Consider the following 24,728-nt stretch of genomic DNA (forward strand, 5'->3'; position numbering starts at 1 on the left):
GTCTTCTCCATGCCCCCCTCCATTAAACCCTGGAGTGATCATATCGCTCACTCTATCCTTTCAGGATTGATGACACAGGTTCTCCCTTTGTTCATCCTTCTTTTACCAATATTGTACTATATTTTATTATAATATTGTGTTATTTGGGTATGATGCACTATGACTACTAGTTGTTTTTGTTGGTGAAAACAACCTTTGTGACTAAACTGTTTTTGTATCTCTAAGTCCTTGTTAAACTCTTTAAGTATATGAGTAGTCAAATTTTTACATTTTGGGTAGAGTTGAGTAGGCTTAGAACTTCTGTCAATTTGTTATTGTTGTTTGTACCCTCAATGGGGCAGATTAACCCTTTCTATTTTTCCTGGTGGCCATTGTCATCAAGAAAAGAAGGGATTGTAAATCCAAAATTTTAAAGTCATCACCAGAACAAGAGGTGGTTTTTGGTCGAACATTTTAAGTGATTTTGAAGACTACTTCCTTCCTCTTTCTTCCTCCCCTCTTTCTTGTTACTCCTCTTGAATTCCACTATACCTACAGTATACCTTGCAGCATTGGTATTTAGCACGGATGATCCTATTTGAAGGCTACATCTTCTCTGTTCTGTAACAGTGTTAGTAGAAAGGAATTACATAAGATAGCACATCCGATAAAACATTTATTTTGAAACCTTTTAAATTCTATCAAGATGTAAAAATCTGATTCAGAGCATCACTGTAGCTTTGTCTGATGCTTTTCATCTCAATTATTGTGTAACGGGCCACCCAGTGATGCCTAATTTTCCACTTATTACATAAAACGTCTTTACTTTTATACAGGACACAGTCAGTTGACAGCCTCTCTCTGTAGTTCTCTCACAAAGGGCACTCACACTTCTTTCCTTACATAAGCAGTGTTTCAGGCTAGCCTCTAATCTCTCTTATCCACATGGATATCTACTTGTCAGCATCTTTCTCACAGGATATTCTTAATGAAATATGTGTAAATGTGTCTTTGAAGTGCATGTTCTTAGGCTAACAATTAGGTTTTGATTAGAAAGTCTTGAAGCTATCAATCTGCTATCATTCTGCCTAAGACCCAATGTAGTGTTAATTTGGTGCTGCTTCTGCTTGTTATATCCAGCAGTCTGGTAATATGGCAGAGCTTTTTTGGGCTAAAAATCAGGTTTTAGCCTGGAGATTTTGGTTGTCAGAAGTGTTTGCCCTCTGTGAGATGATCTAATAAAAGTTTATTGCTTGATTGCAATTTTTTTGGGAATGCATCCAAGTGGTACACTTGCTAGTGTCACACTATTTTGAAACACACCCTTAAGCAAGTTTAAAATGTATATTTTTGAAGTGGAAGATTATTATTTTAAATTTAATAACACATTACTTGTAAAGTATTGCAAAACATTTAATTTGGATTTAAATTGACATTATGGCAATAGGGTTGAACAGATTTCAAAATGAAATAAGTTATTAAATTAAAATAGGCAACTAATATGTTTACACATTGGATGGGTGGCTGGTTTACACTATTCATGTCTTAGCCCTTGTACACACGGTCGGACATTCCGACAACAAAATCTGTCGGATTTTGTCCGACGGATTTTGTCTAAACTTGTGCTGCATACACACGTTCAGACAAAGTTGTCGGAAAATCCGATCGTACATAACGTGATGACATTATTTCGTTACGACAGGACTACGTTCAGGCTAGTAGCCAATAGCTTTGGTCTAGGAATTTGATCTGAGCATGCGTGGCATTTTGTCCGATTGGAATTCTCTACACACAATCGGACAAAGTCCGATTGGATCATGTTGTCGGAAAGTTTTATAGCCCAGCTGTAAAACTTTGTCAGTCGGATATTCTGACAGAAACAGTCGGATGGAGCCCACACACAGTCGGATTATGTAACATGTAAGGATGCTTTGGGGCAAGGGAGCTCCAAAAATATCCCAAAGCACCCTGTCCCTATGTTGATGGGGACAAGGGCCTTTTCCCCACAACCCTGGGTAGAAGGATCTGGAGGCAGGGGGATTGCTTGGAATCTGGAAGCCCCCTTTACAAGGGGCCCCCAGATCCCACCCCCTATGTGAATGAGTATGAGGTACATTGTTCCCCTACTCATTCACCAAAAAAAGTGTCAAAAAGGAATAAAAACACTCACACAGTTTTTGACAATTCCTTTATTAAAAATAACAAAAACAATGTCCTCTGATGTAGATCCATCGTCAATTATGTTGCCCGCCATTATTGCTGGACCCAAAAAATAAGCTCTGCCCACAGTGAAGGCTAACTGCTGACTGTCTGCTCTGCTGTCTGACAGTTCTTAACCACTTCAGCCCCAGAAGAATTTACCCTCTTCCTGACCAGAGCAAGTTTTGTGATTCGGCACTGCGTCGCTTTAACTGACAATTGTGCGTTCGTGTGAGGTTGCACCCAAACAAAATTAACGTACTTTTTTTCCCACAAATAGAGCTTTATTTTGGTGGTATTTGATCACCTCTGCAGTTTTTATATTTTTTTGCTCTATAAACGACAAAAAAAACAACACAATTTTGAATTGAAAATATTTTTTTTACTTTTTGCTATAATAAATATCCCCCAAAAACATATAAAGAAACAATTTTTTCCTCAGTTTAGGCCGATACATATTCTTCTACAGATTATTGATTGGTTTGCGCAAAAGTTATAGTGTTTACAAAATAGGGGAAAGTTTTATGGCATTTTTATTAATATTTTTTTTTAAATGGCGGCGATCAGCTATTTTTATCATGACTGCGACATTATGAAGGACACATCGGACATTTTTGACACATTTTTGGAACCATTGTCATTTATACAGCAATCAGTGCTATACAAATGCACTGATTCCTGTGTAAATGACACTGGCAGTGAAGGGGTTAACCACTAGGTGGCTGTGTAGGGGTTAAGTGTGTCCTAGGGGCATGTTTCTAACTGTGGGGGGGGGGGGGGGCAGTGTGACTGTGTATGACACGTCATTGATCTCTGATCCGATCACACAAAGCGGAGATCAGTGACACTGTCACTAGGCAGAACGGGGAGATGCTTGTTTACATTAGCAACTCCCCATTCTTCCTCCCCGTGAGGCGATCACGGGTATCCCTACGGTGATCGAGTGCGCAGGACCCACGACGGGACTCACGGAGCTTTGTAAGCGCGCACCCATTCTGCCGACGTATATTGGTGTGAGGTGGTTGACAAGTGGTTAAATATGTAAGGGGTGGGTCCACCTGGTGACATCACTTGGTGGCACCGCCCCATGTGACATCACTGACCAGTGCATGCTGGGTTGGTGACATAACAAGTAGGCGGTGCCACCAGGTAATGTCGCCAGGTGGCCCTCCCCCTTACATTTTTAAGAATTGTCAGAATTAAGCAGACAGACAATGGTAGCCTTTGCCATGGGTGGAGCTTTTTTTTTTTTTTGACACTTTTTGGGTGAATGAGTAGGTGTACAATGTACCCCTATTCATTTACATAGGGGTGCTGGGATCTAAGGGCCCCTTTGTTAAATTGGCCATGCAGATTATTATAAATCCCCTGCCCACAGACCCCCCACAACCACCACCAATGGTTGGCGGGGAAGAGGTCTAACATGGGGGCTATGTTGAGGGCATGTGGCCTGGTATGGTTCAGGATGGGGGCATTCATTCTTCCCCCACTTTCTTGGCCTACCAGGCTGCATCGTTGGATAAGGGTCTGGTATGGATTTTGGGAGGACTCCATGTTGTTTTCTTTTTAAATTTTGAAGTGATTTTGGGGATTCCCTATGGATTTCCCCCAAAGGGCCTGGTATGGATTGGGGGACCCCCACACTATTTTCTTTTCAGATTTTTGTATTGCCGGAAATGGCTTGCAGCCCCCCACACTATTTTCTTTTCACATTTTTGTATTGCCGGAAATGGCTTGCAGTGGGGAAAAGCTATTTAAATGTAATTTTTTTCTTTATATAGGTTGGTTTTGCTGCAGCAGGCTCTATACATTGTGCAGATGCAGCAATTTACAAGCAGACTAAGGGGATCCCCCAGGCACAATATTTAAAGGCATTTAAATTTTTATCATTTCACTTTAAGCATCATTAAAATCACTGCTTCTTTTGATACATGCCCCCAGGCCTACCATTTTTATGTCCATTGACTTGCAAATAAGCCGTCAAAATGGGGATTTTTCAAGTTTGGGTCCCATAGACTTTACCAGGGTTTGCTGTTTGGTGGGAACTGTTCGGGAGTTCTGGTGTGAACCAAACGGGGTCTTGTTAACCCTAAACCACACCCAAATCTTAAAACTGAAAACTGAACTACAGGTAAATATTACAAAAGTGAATGGAATTATGAGTGACAACAGGTGTGAGAACTAGGAATATATATAGTTGCACATTTTTAGTTATTTGTTGCATGGTTAACTATTGTTCTCATGGCAGGGTTAATTTTAGATTTGGACCTAAAAAGGCATAGTGTGGTTAATGCAGCAGATAGACTCTTTGATTGGAGGTGACCCAACCACATGACTATTAACCTAGTAACTATTAACTATCAACATAACATAACTTGGTCCTGGGATATGACTGCATGCTTTATAAGATTCCATGTATGCAACTATAAAAATGTATTGGAATTTAGTAAAAGAACCTAAATATGCCAAAGACAAAATTAATTTATTTATAAAGTAATTATTAAGCATTCTCTAACATATTTTTAATACACAAATAGTGGAATAGAAAACAAACATAAAAGTGCTAGGTTGTACCCTTATAATTGCTGGTTAAATTGTGCATATTGTGACCCTATTCTAGTGTTAAAAAACTGAGCTTTAATGACTAATGATAATTTAACCCATGCAGATGCATACATGGACATGGTCAGGTGCTAAAAGTGTCCTGGGCCGAGAGAGACACTGGTCCTGGACTTGAAGCAATACACTAAAACCATTAATGAACAGAAATAAAAACATTTTCTACTTGGTTTATAATGTCTGCTTATTGTTCCTTTAAACCTAAGTTAGTTAAAAATTATTTTATGGCTTTGAATGCCTGTAAAAAATAATAAATATAATTCTGTAGCTGCTCTACTTTCAACCTTTCACGTCTTGCAAGTCACTGCATATATATTTAGGGCACTCTGCACGGAAGGAGTTAGTTCAATTTGAAAAGTCATTCCATTCAACTTGATTCTCCATTTCCAGCTCCCACCTATTAACATCTCAGTTGGAAATTAACTGCTTGAGATGCAGTGTAATGTACACCCTGGGTGCTATTTTGCTGATGTGAGCAAACCATGTAGGATTTATATGACTTACTGCTTCAGGGTTTTCAACTCATTTGGGATGGCCTCTTGCACATTTGTTTTAAAGGTAAAACTCATCCATCTAATAATACCCATTTTAAGTCTTAAGATGAAGAATTTTCCCTAGATCCATGGGTCACAGCAAAAAAAACCCCTTGGGGCAATCTATTCACCTTAATTTTTTTCCTTACTGCAACACAACACTGTTCAGATGATTGTGTGGCAATGCTGACATCTGGGGGATGAGCAGGGATTGTTATGCACCCTTGAAACCTAGAAAATCTAATTGTGTAATTATATTCTCATATGTGTGCTTTGTAAATGTAATGTGTTTTATACTCCATTAACTAGAAGGCATATTTGTAGCATGCAAGGTTGGTATTTCATGGGAATCATTCATTTAAAGAGTTTTGTCTTTTTATAATCCTGGCTACATATATTACCTAGCTGTGTAGAGTGAGACTACCTAATTGGATATAAATTCAATTGATATTGTTTGTTCTCATTCTATACAGTTGTTAAATCTAAAGGAGATTTTACAGAGTTTGAATTATATGTGGACAACTTAAATTTGCTTTGGGCAGTATATCCACATATTTACTGCAACTTAATGTACATTTTAAACATAATCTAGCAAAATCTATTTTTCAGATATTTTTGGTTAATTTATAGCACACTGAACTTGGTGCAGATAATGGATAGATGAATATGGATATTTTTTTATATTTTTTTGGGAAATTACCTAATTTTGCTATGGTATTTTTTACCAGTCTTAATTTTTTTTTTTACAATTTTTACATATTTTTTTTTAAATTTGCAACTTTCCAAAATCAAACTTGAAGTGGTTGTAAATTTGAAAGGAAAAATAAAAAAAGTATATCCTCAGAAAAAATTTACTTGTTCTGTCAATAGTACCTGGTATGGGTCCTGACTACTCTCTCCTTCCCCTACTATCTCCATATGTAAAATCTGACAGGTCCATGGCAGTGGTAGTGACCCCCCCCCCCCTCCCACATACACACACGCACACAGAATGTGCTTGTTTCCCATTAAGGCTTGAAGCTGAGAAATACCATCTGATCTGTGTACTTTAAAAGGTTGTAGGAGAGAGGCGGCTGCAAATAAACAGGTGCAAATGATGTGGGATTATTTTCTTCATCACTGTGTATCATCTGAGACAGTCACTTCAGCAGCCTTATGCAAGGGTTTATTATCACTCTAAAATAATATTTCAATATTATTTTTCACAAAACAAAAATAATTTATTTTGCAAGCACATCAAGAAGGTTATATTGAAGGTTATATTGATTATTGCTGGGTAGGGATGAGCTTTATGTTCGGGTTGAACACGAGTTTGACGTGAACATTGGCTGTTCGAGCATTCGTTGAAATACAGACATTATGGGGTGTTTGCACCAAATTTGAGTGGCACGTTACGCCCCATAATGCACTGGAACATCACAGTGCATTGCTGTCTGATGATTGGCCAGGCATGCAGTATGAGCCGCATTCTTTGGCCAATCACAGCGCTGTCAGCAAAGAGAGATTTCTCCTCGGAATCAGCTGTGCTCCATAGGCGTTCAAGGGCCTACGCAAGCACTCAGGCAAAAAGATGCCATGCGGTGCTTGAGTTGGTCTGCTTAGGGGACAGGAGCCACACTGGGGCAGAGATTCTGTCACACCAGCTTCGACCAGGAATGGTTGTATGTGACAATGGCACCAGAAGGCCATTCCGGCTCTCTACCAGCATGTAGAAGGCAAAGTCTTGGCCTGGTTGGACAGGGCGGTCAGCAGTAAGGTGCAAATTACTTCTGACTCATGGTCCAGCAGGCATGGACAGGGACATTACATTTCTATCACGAGGCACTGGGTATCTCTGCTGGCAGCTAGGAAGGATGAAGGACAGGGTTCACTATTGTTGGAGATTGTTCGGCCACCATGCCTCCAAAATGCTAGTGGTGGTTCTGTCACAGCTCCCTCCTCCACCCCTCCTCTTCTTCTTCCTTAATGGCCTGTTCCTTTGCAGATTTCTCCTTGGAACCAGTGGTGCTCCATAGGCATTCAAGGGGTTACGCAAGCACTCAGGCAAAAAGATGCAATAGGGGCGCCCAGTCCAGGGAATAGGATACTCGTATTGTATGATTTACTTGCTTTCTACTGTGAATATAGATGGGAACCCCTATGTGCTACATGACTGTAACAGTATGCCTTATCTCACCACTAACTGTAAAGTATACACGGTGTTTAATATTGCTGGACCAGCCAGTCCATTGTTGGACACCTGGCTCTGTTCCCACCTTATGTTTTTTTTATTGACTTTACAATTTCTAATTGCCTATATCCTGATAAAAAAAAGATTAATAAAAACTTATTGAACCTAAAAAAAAAAAGAAAAAAAAAAAGATGCCATGCAGTGCTTGAGTTGGTCTGCTTAGGGGACAGGAGCCCCACTGGGGCAGATATTCTGTCAGTCCTGCAGGGGCAGGCTCCGAGGTGGTTGACACAACACCAGCTTCAGCCAGGAATGGCTGTATGTGACAATGGCACCAACCTCCTCTCCGCCCTCCGACAGGGACACTTGACCCTTGTTCCCTGTTTGGCTCACGCCCTAAATTTGGTGGTTCTTGAGCAGGTACCCTGGCTTACAGGATCTTCTGAGGTAGGCCAGGAAAGTCTGTGGTCATTTCCGCCAGTCATATAATGCCAGTGTTCTGCTGGTTGATATTCAAAGAGAATGCAACCTGCCCAAGAACAGCCTCATTTGTGACATGCCCACCAGGTGGAACTCAATGTTGGCAATGCAGGAGCTGCATTGAGGGCCATCAATGAGTACCCGTGTGAGTATGGCACCAGGACAGGGTCATGGGAGCTTAGCTGTTTTTTGCCATGCCACTGGCTACTGATCGAGGATGCATGCACTGTCCTGTCACCATTTGAGGAGGCCACGTGGATGGTGAGCAGTGACAGTGCATGCATCAGTGATACTGTCCCTCTTGTCTTCCTGTTGGAGATTGAATGCCTCTGCAAACTTACGCTACATGGCCTCCCTGCTCCTGCAAAGCCTGCGAAGGGACCCTAGGATTTGTGGTATCAAGGAGAGGGATCATTACTGGCTGGCAACCCTTCTTGATCCATGTTAAAAGGGTAAGGTTGCAGAAATTATCTAGCCTTTGCAGAGGGAGCAGAGGATCCTCTTCAGGAGGCCTTGCAGAAAGGTTTATGCAATGTGTTTCCAGAGCCTGGGAGGTTACAATTTCCTGGTGCTGGACAGCGTGTGGCTTCTTTCAATCACATAAAGTGGCTGCCTGACCAATGCCTTCAGACAATTCTACAATCCTTAGCACCCAGGTCTGATCGGTTCCAGCAACCATCACCAGCGTCTGAATTACATGGTGCAGGAATATCTAGGGGCAAGATCAGACTTGGAGACCTTTCCACCAGAACATCCACTGGGTTACTGTGTCTTGAGGATGGACCACTGGCCAGAGCTTGCTCAATATGCAATTGAGCTACTGACCTGTCCTGCACCCAGCGTTCTTTCAGAACGCACATTCAGTGCTGCTGGAGACTTTGTAACCGATCACAGAGTGCTGCTGTTCACAGACTCAGTTGATCGGCTCACTTTCATAAAAATGAATCAGTCTTGGATCACCAGCTACCAAGCACCTGATGCTGATGTAACCAATTGATTTTTCTATGGATGTGGGATCCTTTTGAAGACTGCATATGCTGAGTGACTATCCTATTATGCTGAGTGACTATCCTATTCCTCCTCAATCTTCATGATGATAGCTTCTAGGAATATTTTCGATTCAGAGCACCACCACCGCCTAAGGCCCAATTTTTATGCCCCTGTTTAGCAGTGGCCCGTAATTACAATTTTTTATCTCAAATTTCACAGCAGGACCTGTTCCTGTGCTCAACAAAAGTATCTGTCAGGCTTTACAGTGTTGTGTCTAACAGGGGCACATAATTACAATTATTGATATAATATTTCACAGCAGGGCCCATTTCATTAATTTCATGTTTCCACCAAGAGTAAAGCCCCATACACACTCAGATTTTCTGCTGATTTTTTCCTTCAGATTTACCAAAACCATATAATATGAAGTCAAACCTTAGGAGTTTCAATGTGTATGCAATCAGGCAGGCCCTTGTACTACATGATTTTGGTAAATCTGAAGGAAAAAATCAGCAGAGAATCTAATAGTGTGTATTGGGCTTTACTGTGAGGGCTTACAGTGTTCTGGTACCACTAATACCTAAGGCCCAATTTTCCACAGAATGTATAGGGCAGGCCATATAGTATATACAGAGGGTCCCCTATTTTCAAACATCCGACTTACAAACGACTCCTACTTAGAAATGGAGGGAGACAACAGGAAGTGAGAGGAAATCTACCCCAAGGAAGGGAAATTCTCTCCTGTAAGTGTTAATATGGGAAAAAGGTGTCTCCACTGATGCTTTATCACCAATCCTTGTTACCCTAATAACCCGAAATTTTCTAAATCCAATTGTTATTGGGACAGAAAGTGAGGTGAAATCTTCTGAACAGGGGCACAGACAGCAAAACAAATGTTACAGGGGTGATGATAACCCTTCCCTATGTTATCCAAAAAGCCTAAAAATCGATTTTTTGGCTGGAGCTACACTTACAAAATGTACCGGTTCCAAATTACAAACAGATTCAACTTAAGAACAAACTTACAGTCCATATCTTGTTTGTAACCCGGGAACCACCTATATACTGATGCTGCTCAGAGTATATAGGGCCTGAGGGCCCCACGCCTTTTTTTTATTTGGGTTCCCCTTAATATCCATACCAGACCCAAAGGGCCTGGTAATGGGCTGGGGGGGGGGTAACATTACATTACAGCCGCAAGCAGTTTTAAATGACTTTTATTCTGTTAGAAATGTCATTTTATGCAGGGACTGTTCTAAACACGGGAAACATTAGTCATTGTACAGGCATACTATAGTCACAGTCCAGGCACGATAGTTAAATGAATATTTCACTTTTATTGTTTGACTTTAACCATTATTAAAGTCACTGCTCCCAAAAAAGGCAGTTTTTAAAACTTTTTTTTGCACTGATTCATGTACCCTGGGGCAGGACCCAGGTCCCCAAACACTTTTTATGACAATAACTTGCATATTAGCCTTTAAAATGAGCATTTTTGATTTTTGACATTTGAGTCCCATAGACTTTACCGGTGTTCGCGTGTTTGCACAAATTTTTTACCTGTTCGCATGTTCGGCCGTGAACCAAACCAGGGAGGTGTTCGGCTCATCCCTAATGGTCAGACCATGCTCCCATCTCCTTGGAGATATTTAGCTTTCTATTTAACAAAAATACATCGGTGTTGCATCTAAACTCATCTTTGCTCACTAATCCTAGATACAAGGACCAGCATGAAAGCACATCTTTCTTTCAAATAAACAATACTGAAGAGGTTTATTCTGTGGAACGCGTACAAAGCTGTCATGAGGGGTTTACTTATCAAGTTGGGTGCGTACGAAAGGAGAAGGAGAACCAAAGAGATATCCGATCTACTTCATCAAATTCAAACTTTAGAGGAAAAACACAAATCTACACTAGATACTAACGAGGCTAAAGCTCTCCATGACTTACAGAAGACCCTAGCTGGCTACCTTATTAACCAATATTGGTAGATCCAAACTAAACTTTTACACCTAAGTGAACAAAACTAGTGCCCTACTAGCTAACCAAGCAAAGCAGAAACTGAGAAAATCCAATGTATCCTTACTGAGGGATCCTCACAAGGGATTGATTACCAACCTGTTAGAGATTGCAAATGCCTTTAGAAAATTCTATGCCTCTCTATACAACCTGAAAGACACCCCAGACTTCCAACCTCCTACAGAAGCTCAAATTGATTCCTTTCTAGTCTCAAGGCATCTTCCTTCACTGTCAGTATCCCAACAGACCTCTCTCTCTCTCTGCACCTTTTACGAGCAACAAAATACATAAAGCCATCCACAACTTCTCTCCTATTAAATCATCTGGCCCAGATGGCTATACCAACGAATATTGTAAAACATATTCAGATATCATATCTCCACACTTGAGCACTGTAGCCAACCAAGCAGCCAAGGCAGGATCTTTTCCTAGGGAGTGCTTAAAAGCCCTTATAGTTGCAATTCCAAAACCTGGGAAAACACCTTCAGATTCCACAAACTTTAGACCCATGTCCCTACTGAATAGTGATGTAAAAATGTATGCTAAAGTACTGACCACCAGACTATAACCCTTTATAGGATCACTAATACACTGAAACCAGGTAGGCTTTATTGGAAGCAGACATGCATTGGATGACACAAGAATATTCATTGATCTGATTCAATGGACAGAACACCATCAAACACCTTCTCTGCTATTATCCCTTGATGTGGAGAAGAAGAGTTTGATCGGGTACATTGGGGATACCTTAGACAAGTATTGAGCCAATTTGGACTTACTGGACCCTTTAGAGCAGCCAATATGGCCTTATACTCTGTCCCTAGTGCTAGTATGGATTTCTGGTATGTTATCTGAGCCATTTCAGATAACTAACGGCACTAGACAGGGCTGCCCGTTGTCACCCCTAATTTCTGCCCTAATTTTTGAGCCACTAGCGGAGACCATCCGCACTTGCAAAATGATTGCGGGCATACAGGTAGGCAGAGAAGAACATAAGCTCAGTTTATATGCCGATGACATATTGATCGCTTTAACAGAACCCCTCTCTTCATTGCCAGCACTTCAAAACATCCTAAAAACATTTAGCACCATATCACTATATAAGATTGACAAATCTAAATCATTCCTGCTCCCCTTGCAAATACCTTTAATGACTCAAAAACAGATATCTGGGATTACCTCCTTCTCTTGGGCACATTCATCACAAACAACATACCTTGGTATTAAATTGACGTTTCCTGGTACACACATTTTCAAGACTAACTACTCACTCTTGCTTAACAAGCTCTCAGAGCTTTGTAAGGACCTTTCCAAAGCCACAGCATCTTGGGCGGGAAAAATAGCCCTCACTAAAATGTTCCTCCTGCCTCATGTATTATACTTTTTCAGCGTAATTCCTATACCCATATTATCCACCCATCTTAAGACACTGCAAAAAATTATAGACAACTTTATTTGGGAGCACAAGAAAGCAAGAGTGAATAGGCTATTTTTTTACACTCCTACACTCCAGGCAGGCCTAGAGGCTCCAAACCTTGCTACGTATTACAAAGCGGTTATTTTAGACCAAACAAGATTCTGGTGGTCTCCATCGGCAGATAAAAGATGGCTTCCTATAGAGTAACAAGCACTGTCTGCTAATCTCCAAGACTTGCTGGGAACTATCCACATTATCTCATAAAATGCCTAGATCTTTCATGGACACCGCCAATGTCACCTTCCACACCTGGACTTCTACCCTCTGCCTAATAACACATGATCACAAAAGGTGTTTCATTGAATGGATGGAATGGATCGGGGCGTGGCTTGGCGCGCAGCGTGGATGGACGCTGATTAGGAGAGCTCCGGTGTGCCAGGGGACCGAACGCTGAAAACGGCCTTATTCCCGGACGAATATGCCCAACCACAACAAGAAGGGACTCCACAACCATTCCCTGAGGTCTTCGGGAACCCCCAAAAGCAAAGAGTCAGCGCACAGCCTCAATAAATACCGCTACAGCGGCGATCACAGCGGATCCAAGATGGCGCCGACATACAGGGCTGCTGGAAGAGAAGACAGGGAGGATGATGAAATATCTCTACCAGCGTCAGAAGACTCCAGCAGAGGTAATACCGCTTCTGACCCACCTCTGACATATGCTACCATGACTGAAATAGCAGCAGACATAAAAAGTTCTTTCTCAGCAGCCATAACTGACATAAAAACTGAGTTGCTCAGACTCACAGAGCAAATAGCAGTGACAGAAAGAGCAGGAAGGAGGAGAGACAGAGCTCTGGTGAGGTATATCAGAAACGCACACATCACAGATGCTAGAAATGAACAGACAGATTGAAGACCTCGACAACAGAGGAAGGAGACACAACATTAGGGTGAGAGGTATCCCTGAGACCATCACCCCTGAGCAGATTAAACCTGCTTTATCCTCCATCTTCAACGGCCTCCTGGGCAGGCCTGCTGACTCACCCATAGAATATGATAGAGCTCACAGAGCTCTGAGACCCAGAGCACAAGATAACAATCCCCCCAGAGACATTATATGCTGTTTGCCAAACTTTCCCCTGAAAGAGGAGATTTTACAGAAAGCCAGGACGAATGACCAAGTGCTTTTTAATGATGACGCTGTACAGATCTTCCAGGACTTGTCACCAATTACTCTGAGAAATAGAAGAGCTCTGAGACCATTACTGGCAGCTCTTCAAGAAAAAAGGATTGCTTACAGGTGGAAATTCCCCTTTGCTCTCCAGGCCACCTTTAATGGCAAACAACACTTACTCAGAGTTCCGGAGGACCTACCTAAATTTTTTGAGAACCTGCATATCACCCCAATGGATCTACATGACTGGTACTCCGAGTACAGACTGCCGCCCCACATCAATAATGTGATCCCTACATCAGATCCTTCTCCAGCAAAATCTCCCTATCACCTCGGGAGAAATAGAGGAAGCTCCTCAAGATGCAGCTACTCCTCACCCTCCTCCAAGGGCCCCAGAATGTGATTGCCATGCACAGTCTGCAGTACATCCCCTCACCATTATCTGGTTGCCTTACTGCTAAAGAAAACAAACCTGTTTAACTAAGGCCACAAAGCCATCAAGCTACCCATAGATTGAACCACCAGGGCTGATTGATGTCCTGAATATGGGTTGTCTACATGCTCAACGATTCCAAATCTCAGACTTTACACCATTAAAGGGAAACCCGGGCGTCAAGGTTGGTTACGTTAACCCGATTAATACAGTTTGGAACGCCCGCTCACCTCCCTACACGAAAGCTCCCTTGCACGATTATATGCACAGACGCACCAAAAGCCAAATTGCCACTGGCTGGAGCTGAGCTATTCTCCTCATGTTTTGCCGAAGAGAAAGCTAAATTGTCACAGTTGATTTTTTTTGCATTTAAGCTGGTTTGCGTGAAGGTAACCTCTTTCTCAGTACTTTGATGAGAAGCACACTCACGCATTGTTCCTTAATTTTGAAACCCACCCTACAAGCTGGATTGTCACACCAACGGACCGTTACATGCAGCAACAGTTGGCGGCTTACCCAGCAGACACTTTTCACTGCGCAGCTAACAGGTGCCGCCGGTCTCATTGACAGATCTTTTCTCCCTTCAGTGTAGGGCAAACCTGTAATTTCCAGGTCTGGAACCTATTGGTAAGCATTACATAAAGTAATTTGTGCACATAGCCATTTGACCTACACGCTGCCATGACTTTAGTCAACTACACTGCACTGCTGCAGCTCGGCCGACGTGATGATCAGATGGACTGAGAGGCGTGCTACACACGTCATGTACCTTTGCCTTACTAAAAACTGCACTTACAGATTGTATTTTTTTTGCAAATGAGGTTAAGATGTTACGATTTAAGTATATGATGCCTAACCACATTTATTGCTCTTCTGTACATGTCTAGATAACCCAAACTAACCTAGGCTTCTATTCAGGCCTTTCACAAAGCAATAGAATTTGAAGGTGGATGCCCCACAGGCAAGAAATGTGAGTTTTTATCGTGTTAACAACGAACCCAGTTCGGTTCTCTCTTTTTTTTTCCTTTTTTACACTAGTTAAGGCCCTTTGGGCTATGTGACCATACTATTGCTATATACACAATATCTTAAGGTTGATAAGTTTTCGGTATTGCAATTTATTAGCTGCAACTGACACCCCCGACAGTCCCAATTGCTAACCCCAGTCGCATCATTGAATGTATGTATACAACAAGGCTACAGATCTCTATTAATTCATACCCAAACTTTCATATAGGTCCCCCTGGCGGACCATCACCCGGAGACGTATTTATACACCTATTCTCCCTATACACACCCACGGGCGTACCTCCCACCAACCCCCCAGAGTCGTTTTCGGTGTGCACCTAACCACACCGTGTGAGTGACTCAGGACCACTTGAAAGTGCTTCTGAGCGAAGACTTGTGGAGAGCTACCTCTCCCCCCCCAAATTACCCCCAAACCACCATTCCTGGGTATACTTGACCGCTACCTATCCCCCCTGATAAATTTTTATTTACCACAGATACCCACCCCTCTCGGCGTCAACAACCCCCCCCACCACCCTCTTTTCCCCTTTTCTTTTCCCCTTTTTTTTACTTCTCGTTCTCTCTCCTCCTATAAATTTTTACACCCCTCCCCCTCACTCATCCCCCATCTCCCCCGCTAAACTACAGCTATTATGGCATACTCCTCATTGGGAAAATCCCCAGTATTGATATCGCACAACATAAACGGACTCAATACCCCAGAAAAACGAACTAAAATACTCAGAGAGCTTAAAAAATCGAACCCTGCTATAGTTTTTTTACAGGAAACTCATTTTAAAGGCCAAAACATACCCAGACTTACTGACAATACCTTCCCATGTGCCTACCACGCGACAAACCCATTGGCTAAGACCAAAGGGGTGTCTATTCTAGTTAATAGACACTCCCCATTTCAATTATCTGACCAGCTTGCGGACCCGGAAGGCCGCTACCTCTTCCTCAAAGGCACATGGGAAGGCAACCCGATCACCTTTGCGAATGTCTATTTTCCGAACAAAGCACATATTACTTTTTGCAACAAGATCATAACCGAACTTAAATGGTTTGCCACCGGCTGCATAATATTGGGAGGCGATTTCAATATACCACTATCACCACTACAAGACACTTCGACAGGGCACTCTCACATATCCTATAAAATACTGAAGAGAATCAAAATCCTATTACAGTCCCTTGCACTAGTTGACTCATGGAGGTTTATGCACCCCACCGGGAGAGATTTCACATACTTCTCATCACCGCACCAGAGATACTCAAGGATTGACCTGATTTTTATCTCCCAAAGAGACCTGATTAACTTAACCACAGCTGATATAGGAATCATTACTGTCTCAGACCATGCCCCCACGGCAATCACCTTAAAACTTGACCGGCCCCAAAAAACACCCTTCAACTGGAGACTTAACGCTGCACTTCTCACTGATAAGACAATAACAGAAGACATACACAACTCCATTACTAACTACTTCACAAACAACAAAGACTCCGAAACCAATCCTCTCACTAACTGGGAAGCACATAAGAGCGTGATAAGGGGAGATCTCATAAAATGGGGAGCGCGCAAGAAAAAAGAAAGACACAAAGAAACAGAGGACCTGTCCCTCAAAATTGCCAGATTAGAGACACTACATAAACAATCCCTTACGGCACAGGCTGCGGAAGCTCTAACTCAACACAGGCAATCCCTGTTGAAAATACTACACTTTCAATCCCAGAAATCTCTTTTTTTCCGCAAAGGTATATTTTACGAGTTTGGCGATAAGAGTGGGAAACAATTAGCCAGAGCCCTAAGGGATGCAAAGACAAAGTCCCACGTACATGCGATCAGGAACAAAGGAGGCACCCTAGAGCACAACCCAGAAAAGATTGCAACACTCTTCCATGATTTCTACACGAAACTTTACAACTTACCCCCTCAGCACAAACCGACACACATATCGCAGCCAAGAGCAGACGCTATTGCACGCTTCCTTTCAGATAGCAAATTACCCTCACTACAAACTTCAGACAAAGAGATTTTGAGTGAACCAATCACTACGACCGAAATAACGGACGCGATCAAACAGTTAAAAGCGGGCAAAAGCCCCGGCCCAGACGGCTTCATGACACAATATTACAAAACATTTACACAACTTTTAACCAAACCCCTACTTAAAGCTTTTAACCACCTAGCTAAAAACGAACATGACTCTAACACCCTTCTGTCAGCACACATAGCGATTATACCCAAACCGGAGAAAGACCACACAGATTGTGCGAATTTTCGGCCCATATCACTACTAAACATTGACATCAAACTACTAGCGAAAATACTGGCCAACAGACTAAAACCCTTACTCCCGAAAATCATAGGACCCGAGCAAGTCGGCTTCATGCCTGGTAGGGAGGCAAGGGACAATATTATTAAATCTCTAAACCTAATTCACTATGCACGCAATTCCAAACTAGAAGGCCTTCTGGTCTCTACAGATGCCGAGAAGGCCTTCGATAGGGTCTCCTGGGACTACATGTTCGCCACATGTACCCATATTGGCCTTGAGGGTAACATGCTAAATTGGATAAAAGCCCTTTACCGTAACCCTCAGGCCAAAATAAAGGTAAACAACACATTGTCAGACCCGATACAAATCCGCAACGGTACTAGACAGGGTTGCCCCCTGTCACCACTACTCTTTATCCTGACACTAGAGCCGCTCATAAGAACCATAAACCTGTCCCCTGATATCAAAGGCTTTACCCTACACAAAAGAGACTACAAACTGGCCGCCTACGTGGATGATCTACTGTTCTTCATTACCCAGCCACACTTGTCACTGCCCAATCTTATGAATATTTTCTCCATTTTTGGACATATATCTAATTTTAAGGTGAACCAAACCAAATCCGAAGCACTTAATCTAAACCTCCCTACTGAAAAACTTAGCACAATTAAAGGTAACTACAAATTCAAATGGGAACAGGATACGCTTAAATATCTAGGAATAAAATTAACGCCCAATATAGAATCCCTCTTCCCAGCTAACTTTATCCCTCTGTTGAGATCAATACATAAAGATCTCCAGAACTGGACCTCAAGGGGATTCTCTTGGTTTGGAAGAGCCGCCATATTAAAAATGACGATACTCCCAAGACTACTATACTTTTTTAGTGCACTGCCCATCCAAATACCTAACTCCTTTTTTTCAAAATTATTAGCAATGCAAAGAAAATTCCTGTGGGCTAACAGGAATCCCAGAATAAATTTCCAACTCCTAACATGGCCCAAACACAAAGGAGGACTGGGTCTACCCGACTACAAAAAATATTACTACGCCACGAATATCGCCAGACTGATTGACTGGCACTGCCATGCCAACACAAAAGATTGGGTACACCTGGAATATCAACACGGAGAACCAAAGTTATTATATTACCCTTGGTCCACACATTCCAAAAACACCAAACGCATCACACACCCACTGGTGGCCAATACACTACAGATATGGCATAAAACTGTCTCTCGATACGGGCTTGCCACCGTACCTGGCCCACTGACCCCACTGACAAATAATCCTGACTTCTTACCGGGCCTTAATCAGAGGATACTGCCAACCCCTGGCCCGAACTCCAGCTTCTTAGCTATGCATTGTATACAGGGAACTAAGGTCAAATCACTAAATACACTAAAAACGCAACTAGGCAATGCTACCCCGAACCCATGGTTCTATCTACAGATACAAAACTTTTTAATCAACAGTAAACACAAGCTGTCATTTTTTCAAAGGCTGACCCAGCTTGAGGACATATGCTACAAAGGTGCTCAAATTTTTGGCACCACGTCCACAGCATATAAGTGGCTAGCCTCCCCCCCACCAAATAGTTACTACAAACATAAAGAAAAATGGGAAACAGATCTAGGAATGCAGATCAGTAGCGCTCAATGGGAAAAAGCGTGTATACTAACACACAAGTGTTCCCTTAGTTCAAGATATCAAGAAATATCTTACAAAATACTCACCCAGTGGTATATAACACCGGTCAAAACCAATAAATGGTTGCAAACATCCTCTGATCTATGTTGGCGCTGTGAAAAAGAAATGGGCACTTTTATGCACGTATGGTGGGGATGTCCCCCGATCCAAGACTACTGGAACAATATTATTTACTGGATTAAACATATCACAAATTCCAAGATCAAATTCGATGCGGCTGCTTGTTTGCTACACATGAACTCACTCTCTATAAGCAAATACAAGAAGGCGTTATCAAGGCATTTACTGACTGCAGCTAAGTGTTTAATCCCACTGCATTGGAAATCCAAGCATGTTCCTGTGGTCAGGGATTGGTTGGACAGAGTCCACTATATATATAAAATGGAAGAAGTGGTAGCCATGAAAAAAGAAAACTGTAACTACTTTCATGAAACTTGGCAACCCTGGTTACTATTCACGCTCTCGAGGGAATATCTGTCTTTCCAGTTGTAAATTGATGTATCACATGGTGTAACCATCTCCTGAGAATCTCTGTCTTATATAGGCCTAGCATAGCCCGGAGGGGCACAACATGAGCACGGACTCCCCTGAGTCCAAACTAGATCTCTATTCCGATGCCTAGTGTACCATTGTTGATAGAAAATTACCGCTTATATATGTCGTATTGCCCCTTCATATACCTCCTTTTGTACCCCCTTCCTCCCCCCCCCCCTTTTTCTTTTTTCCTGCCTTCACCTATTCCCACACTCCACAACCCTTCCTCGCACCTATCACCCCCACCCCTTGTCTACTACCCCTCAAAGACTATTTTGCAACAACTTACTGAATATGATGTATTAATTTCAATTTCATGCCATGTAATATGCCATGTATATGCATACCGCTGGTTTACTCTATATTTTCAATGTTAATACTTTGTTTTATTGAATAAAAACCTTTGATTGAGAAAAAAAAAAGGAATGGATCAGAAAAACTCGAGCCAGAAACAACATTAGCCAATAAGGCTTTAGTTTTCATATGAGATAGGAGTGGGGAGGGGGGGGGGGGGTGAAATTAAATGGTTTTGACAAATGATCTGGGTTTAATAGTTATGTCAGTCATCATATGTAACATAAGAGTGTTTATAAAAATATCTATATGATAAAATGAAGGAAGACCATCAGAAAAGCAAATAAATTGTTTTGCCTCTGGATGATGCTATCTAATAGGTGCGAAGTATCTAAATAAGTAACAGATTTGGTGAGGCCCATACATGCACAAATCATGGATGTGGAAATGCAGTATACCCATGGGGAGATAACAATAATAAAGTTTCCCTTACAAATAAATGTCATAGAGAGATAGGTAGCCATATATCTATCAAATACTTTTAAGAAATATAAATACCACATAGAAGAAATCTATGCCCTGCAGGTTAGCCAAAGGGAAGACAATTTGACCTTCTTGGTTATACACATTGGTAATACATGGATGTTTATATCCTGCATATTAAAATTGGAACACCACATTTTTTTTTTTGAAAGCCTGTGGCGTGCAAAACACACTCCAAAAAACTTCACCCGGTGCATAAAAAATGTGCACACACATAAAGAGTGACACAAAAAAGTGCAGACGGGTACACAAGTCCTCTAAAATCAGAGGACCTTGTCCTGAATCCCCCGGGGTGTTAGGCTCCTGACAGGGACAAGGCCCCTTTAAACTTGGTCTTCCTGGCCAAAACCAGTCAGACCCCATTCTTTGGAAGGTCTGCCGAAACAGACCCACCCAAATACTAGGTCAGGCTCCCCTGAAGGAATACCCCAACCCTAAGGAAGAGGGTGAACTAAGCCAGAAGGCCATTTCCACCCCCTCACCAGACTTTCAGGACAGGCCCTAGAACCTGTGACCCTACTCATCACAGCAAACGTGCAAAGTGACAAAACAAGACGTGACAAAACACACACTGAAAATAAATAAAAAGTGGGGAAGGGATAGTGGAGAGGAGAATGAAGAGGTGGTCGTTGTGTGAAACAACGACCAGGCCCTCCGGCCAGGAATAAAAAATTCCTCTGGTCCCAGCCAAAAGGCCCGGCCCAAGAGGCAGGTGCTAAAAAAGCGTGTTATGGTGCAGTGACCTTGGTGCCCAAAATCAAAGTGACCCTCACTCACAGTGATTCTTAGGCACCCCCGGACTGCCACTCCAGGGGCACATACTCCATAGGCTTTCAAGACCGCCCTGACCCACAGCAGCCCCCACCCCGAACAGGAAGGCATGAAGATCAGGAAGCTTGGTGAGAGCCCTTTACCATCAGGCTCCACCGTCGCTTCTTCCTAATTACATTCGGGAACTACTAACCGCTCCTCCCCCCCTGCCAAGGGAGCAGCCGGTTTTCCCTCCCGAAAAACTGCCCGGGGCTAGAACTACCCCAATCCAGACCAGAAGGCCAGGTACCGACCCTCTGGATCAGACCAGGCAGCACCCATCCTCACCAGGAGCATCCTTCCAGACGGCTCAGACTCGACCATGCATCGGCCCCCAGTTTACTGTCGGGCGGCACGACGTGGCCCCTACCGAAACCGTCCTTCCGGATGCAAATTACACCATCGGAGATCGCCGCCCAAACCCTCTCGAATAGGGATGGAACAGCGCCTCCTTTGGTAACTGATAAGAACAGATACTACACTTGATCTTAGCCAAAAGGCCGAGAAGCGAAATTGGAACACCACATGCAAAAGATGAATATACAAAATAACATGACCAGCCAAACCAACATTGTTAAAAATAAACAACAATGTCATGCCTACAAGTGGAATGAGTTTATTGCAGACATGCCAATTGCACTCTGTGGGTATTCAGATATGCAAATAGTGTGGTCACATGTTGGTTTATCAATAAATCCAGGAATACTCCAAGAAAGGAATTTTGTAATATTAGCCATAAATAGTGTTGGGCGAACAGTTTGGCCCAAACATGATTTCGGACTGAACATTGGCTGTTCGTCCCGTTCGTCCAACATCCGAATTTGCAGGGTGTTTGGCAGGTGTTCGCCCTGCCAAATGCTCTGCAATGTACTGTGTGCTACACAGTGCATTTTGCACCCCTATTGGGGCTGTGAAGACAGCCACAACGTCTTTATCAACTGATGAGTCATCAGCTGTCAATGAGTTTCCCGCTGACAGCTGAATAAAAAAAAAATTCTGGTTAAAAAAGGAAAAAGTGAAAATTTAAAATAAAAGGCATAGGGTCCCCAAAATCTATATCAGACCCTTATCCAAGCAGGCAGCCTGACAAACCAGGAAAGGGGGAGGATGAGTAAATTCCCTTGCTCCTAAACCATACCAGGCTGCATCTCAACATGGGGGGGGGTGGCCTCCTGCCCCAAAGCACCTTGTCCCCATGTTGATGGGGACAAGGGGCTCTACCCTGGGCTGTGGTTGTTGGGGTATGTGGGCAGGGGGATTATTGGAATCTGGATCTGGCCCCTAGATCCCAGAACCCCCCAAGGGCCTCATCCCCACATTGTAAATGGTACAAAATATAACAGATTATGTAAAAAAGAAATCAAGGATACAACAATTCAAAACAAACAGCAGATTGCAAAAGATAGTAGGACAAAGCCCAAAGAATAATTCAAATGCATTAATAGTAAAAAAGTCAGGTCTGAGCATGTAGGCCCTTTACAAAATAATCTAGAGTGGGTGACTGGTGACAAAGAGAAGGCAAATGTATTTAATACTTTATCCAGCTCTGTGTATACAAAGGAGCATGGGGGAGGTCATGTCCATAATTGGCCTGGGCAGGAAGGAGGTAAAAATGCCCTGTATTGAAGTGGTTTAGGACTAAAAAGACTCTCTCTTTTTATGTTGTTTATCATTCCATGCCTATTTTTATTTTTGGCAGTTGCACTAATGCCCCCCTTTTTCTTGTGCCTGGGTATTTAGGGTGTTAATACACTTTATAAATCCCTTTTTTAGTTACTACTAAACTTGTAACATGTTTAAAATACTATATAGTGATACAAATATCTATTTACATTTGTTAATGGAGATTACATATAAAAACCATATGACTACACTCAAATGATCTCATTCTACATAGGGGACCATTGGGAATTGCCAAAACCCTCTGCATGAACAACAGTAAAGTGTCAAAGCATCATTATCTCCATAAGGAAGTAGCAGTAAGGTCAGTCTTGCCCCCAGCTTATCCATCTTTGGTGCCTATGAATAGCTGCACCTATTTTTTTACTCCCAACATTCAATCGGTACAGTTATTGTAGGTTAATGATAGTTTAAAATAAATGTGACCCTATGGTTGAAGAGTAAGTGACATTAGCACATTTACTTAACTCTACAAGCAAAAGTTATCAAGTTTTCTGAAACATCACTTTAGACAAGGGAGATTTTCTTAGTTTTTGAAACGTTTTTTGACAAGCTGAATACACAATTTTAATTTGTAATTTTATCTGACAATTAATGTTAGTATAATGCTAGAAGTGAATAGTGAAATAACCATAAACTATTGATATTGATATTTAAAACAAAGCAAAAGAGTGCAGTCTGATGAAGTAAGCTTTAAGAGATGCAGGAACAGAATGAAAAATTAACTAATAATCAGATTCCAGTCTAGCTATTATGCTATCAGTTTCCCTCTGTGTGACTCCTGTGACTCACTTCTCTCTATAGACTTCAGTGTTTTGTTGCAGGCTGAAATTAGTAGACAGACAATATTTACATGCTAAATATGCTTCATGTTCTGAAGATATTGAGTGCTACAAAACATTATTTTAAAATGACAGAGTTGCATACTGGCGATTTTTATTTTTGCCTTTAAATAATTTTTTTCTACTGAATGGGTTATTTTAACATTAATTCAAGACAACTATACTTCAAATATTATAATCACATATGGACATCAACACTTATTTGGTGCTTAATAATGACATGATGTTTTCTGTTTTGGGTTTAATTAGCTAGTACCTTAGAGTAAATTGCCATTTATAAGCAGTTATGAGAGTAAGACAGGTTTGCTACTGCTACTTCTCATTTCTTTCTATAGAATTCAGTTTTTTATTTCAGACTGATCTTAGTGGACAATTAATATGTGCATGCCACGTATGCCTAGGGCTCTAGAGATGCTGAGTGGCACAAAAACATGTTTTTAATAAGGCAGAGTTACACAATAGAAATTTATTTTGCCTTCTATCATGGCTTTTGACAGGTTAAATTGATTGTTCCACTGAATGGTTCACTTAAAAATTTAACTCCAGCCATGTATATTTTAAATATTAACCAGTTTCTACCCATGCAATAGCCAAAAGACAGCTACAGAGCTCTTTGCCAGGAGGGTAGACATCCTTCAGTGATCGCGCTGCCCATACACCCCCTACAGTGCTCAGGCGGCATGCTCTGAGATTGCTGAGTCCTTCGGACCCAGCTAATCACATATCGGGGTAAAGGGCCAATTACAGCAGCTCTTTACCACGTGGTCAGATGTGTCCAATAACAGCTGATCACGGATGTAAACACAAGCCAGTTATTGGCTTTTCTTTCCTCACACTGGCAGCATCATCAGTGTTACCTATCAGTACTGCCTAACAGTGTCCATTAGTGCCGCCTAACAGTCCCTATCAGTGCCCATCAGTGCCACCAATCAGTGTCCATCAGTGGCACTTATCAGTGCTGCCTATTAGTGACACCTATCAGTGCCACCAATCAGAGCCCATCAGTGCC

At 42.1% G+C, this 24,728-nt stretch overlaps 1 protein-coding gene and 1 pseudogene across 9 annotated transcripts in view; one reads left to right on the forward strand and one right to left on the reverse strand.

The window, feature by feature from the left end:
• Window positions 1-24,728, forward strand: part of RBFOX1 (RNA binding fox-1 homolog 1) — a 1,314,070-nt gene that overhangs the window by 1,208,015 nt on the left and 81,327 nt on the right. The window lies entirely within an intron of this gene.
• LOC143925791 (U2 spliceosomal RNA) lies at window positions 21,601-21,709 on the reverse strand (annotated as a pseudogene).

The sequence above is a fragment of the Lithobates pipiens genome, unplaced genomic scaffold, assembly GCF_037356315.1.
Source record: "Lithobates pipiens isolate NorthernLeopardFrog02 unplaced genomic scaffold, aLitPip1_a1.2 Scaffold_22, whole genome shotgun sequence".
In the NCBI taxonomy this organism is placed as follows: Eukaryota; Metazoa; Chordata; class Amphibia; order Anura; family Ranidae; genus Lithobates; species Lithobates pipiens.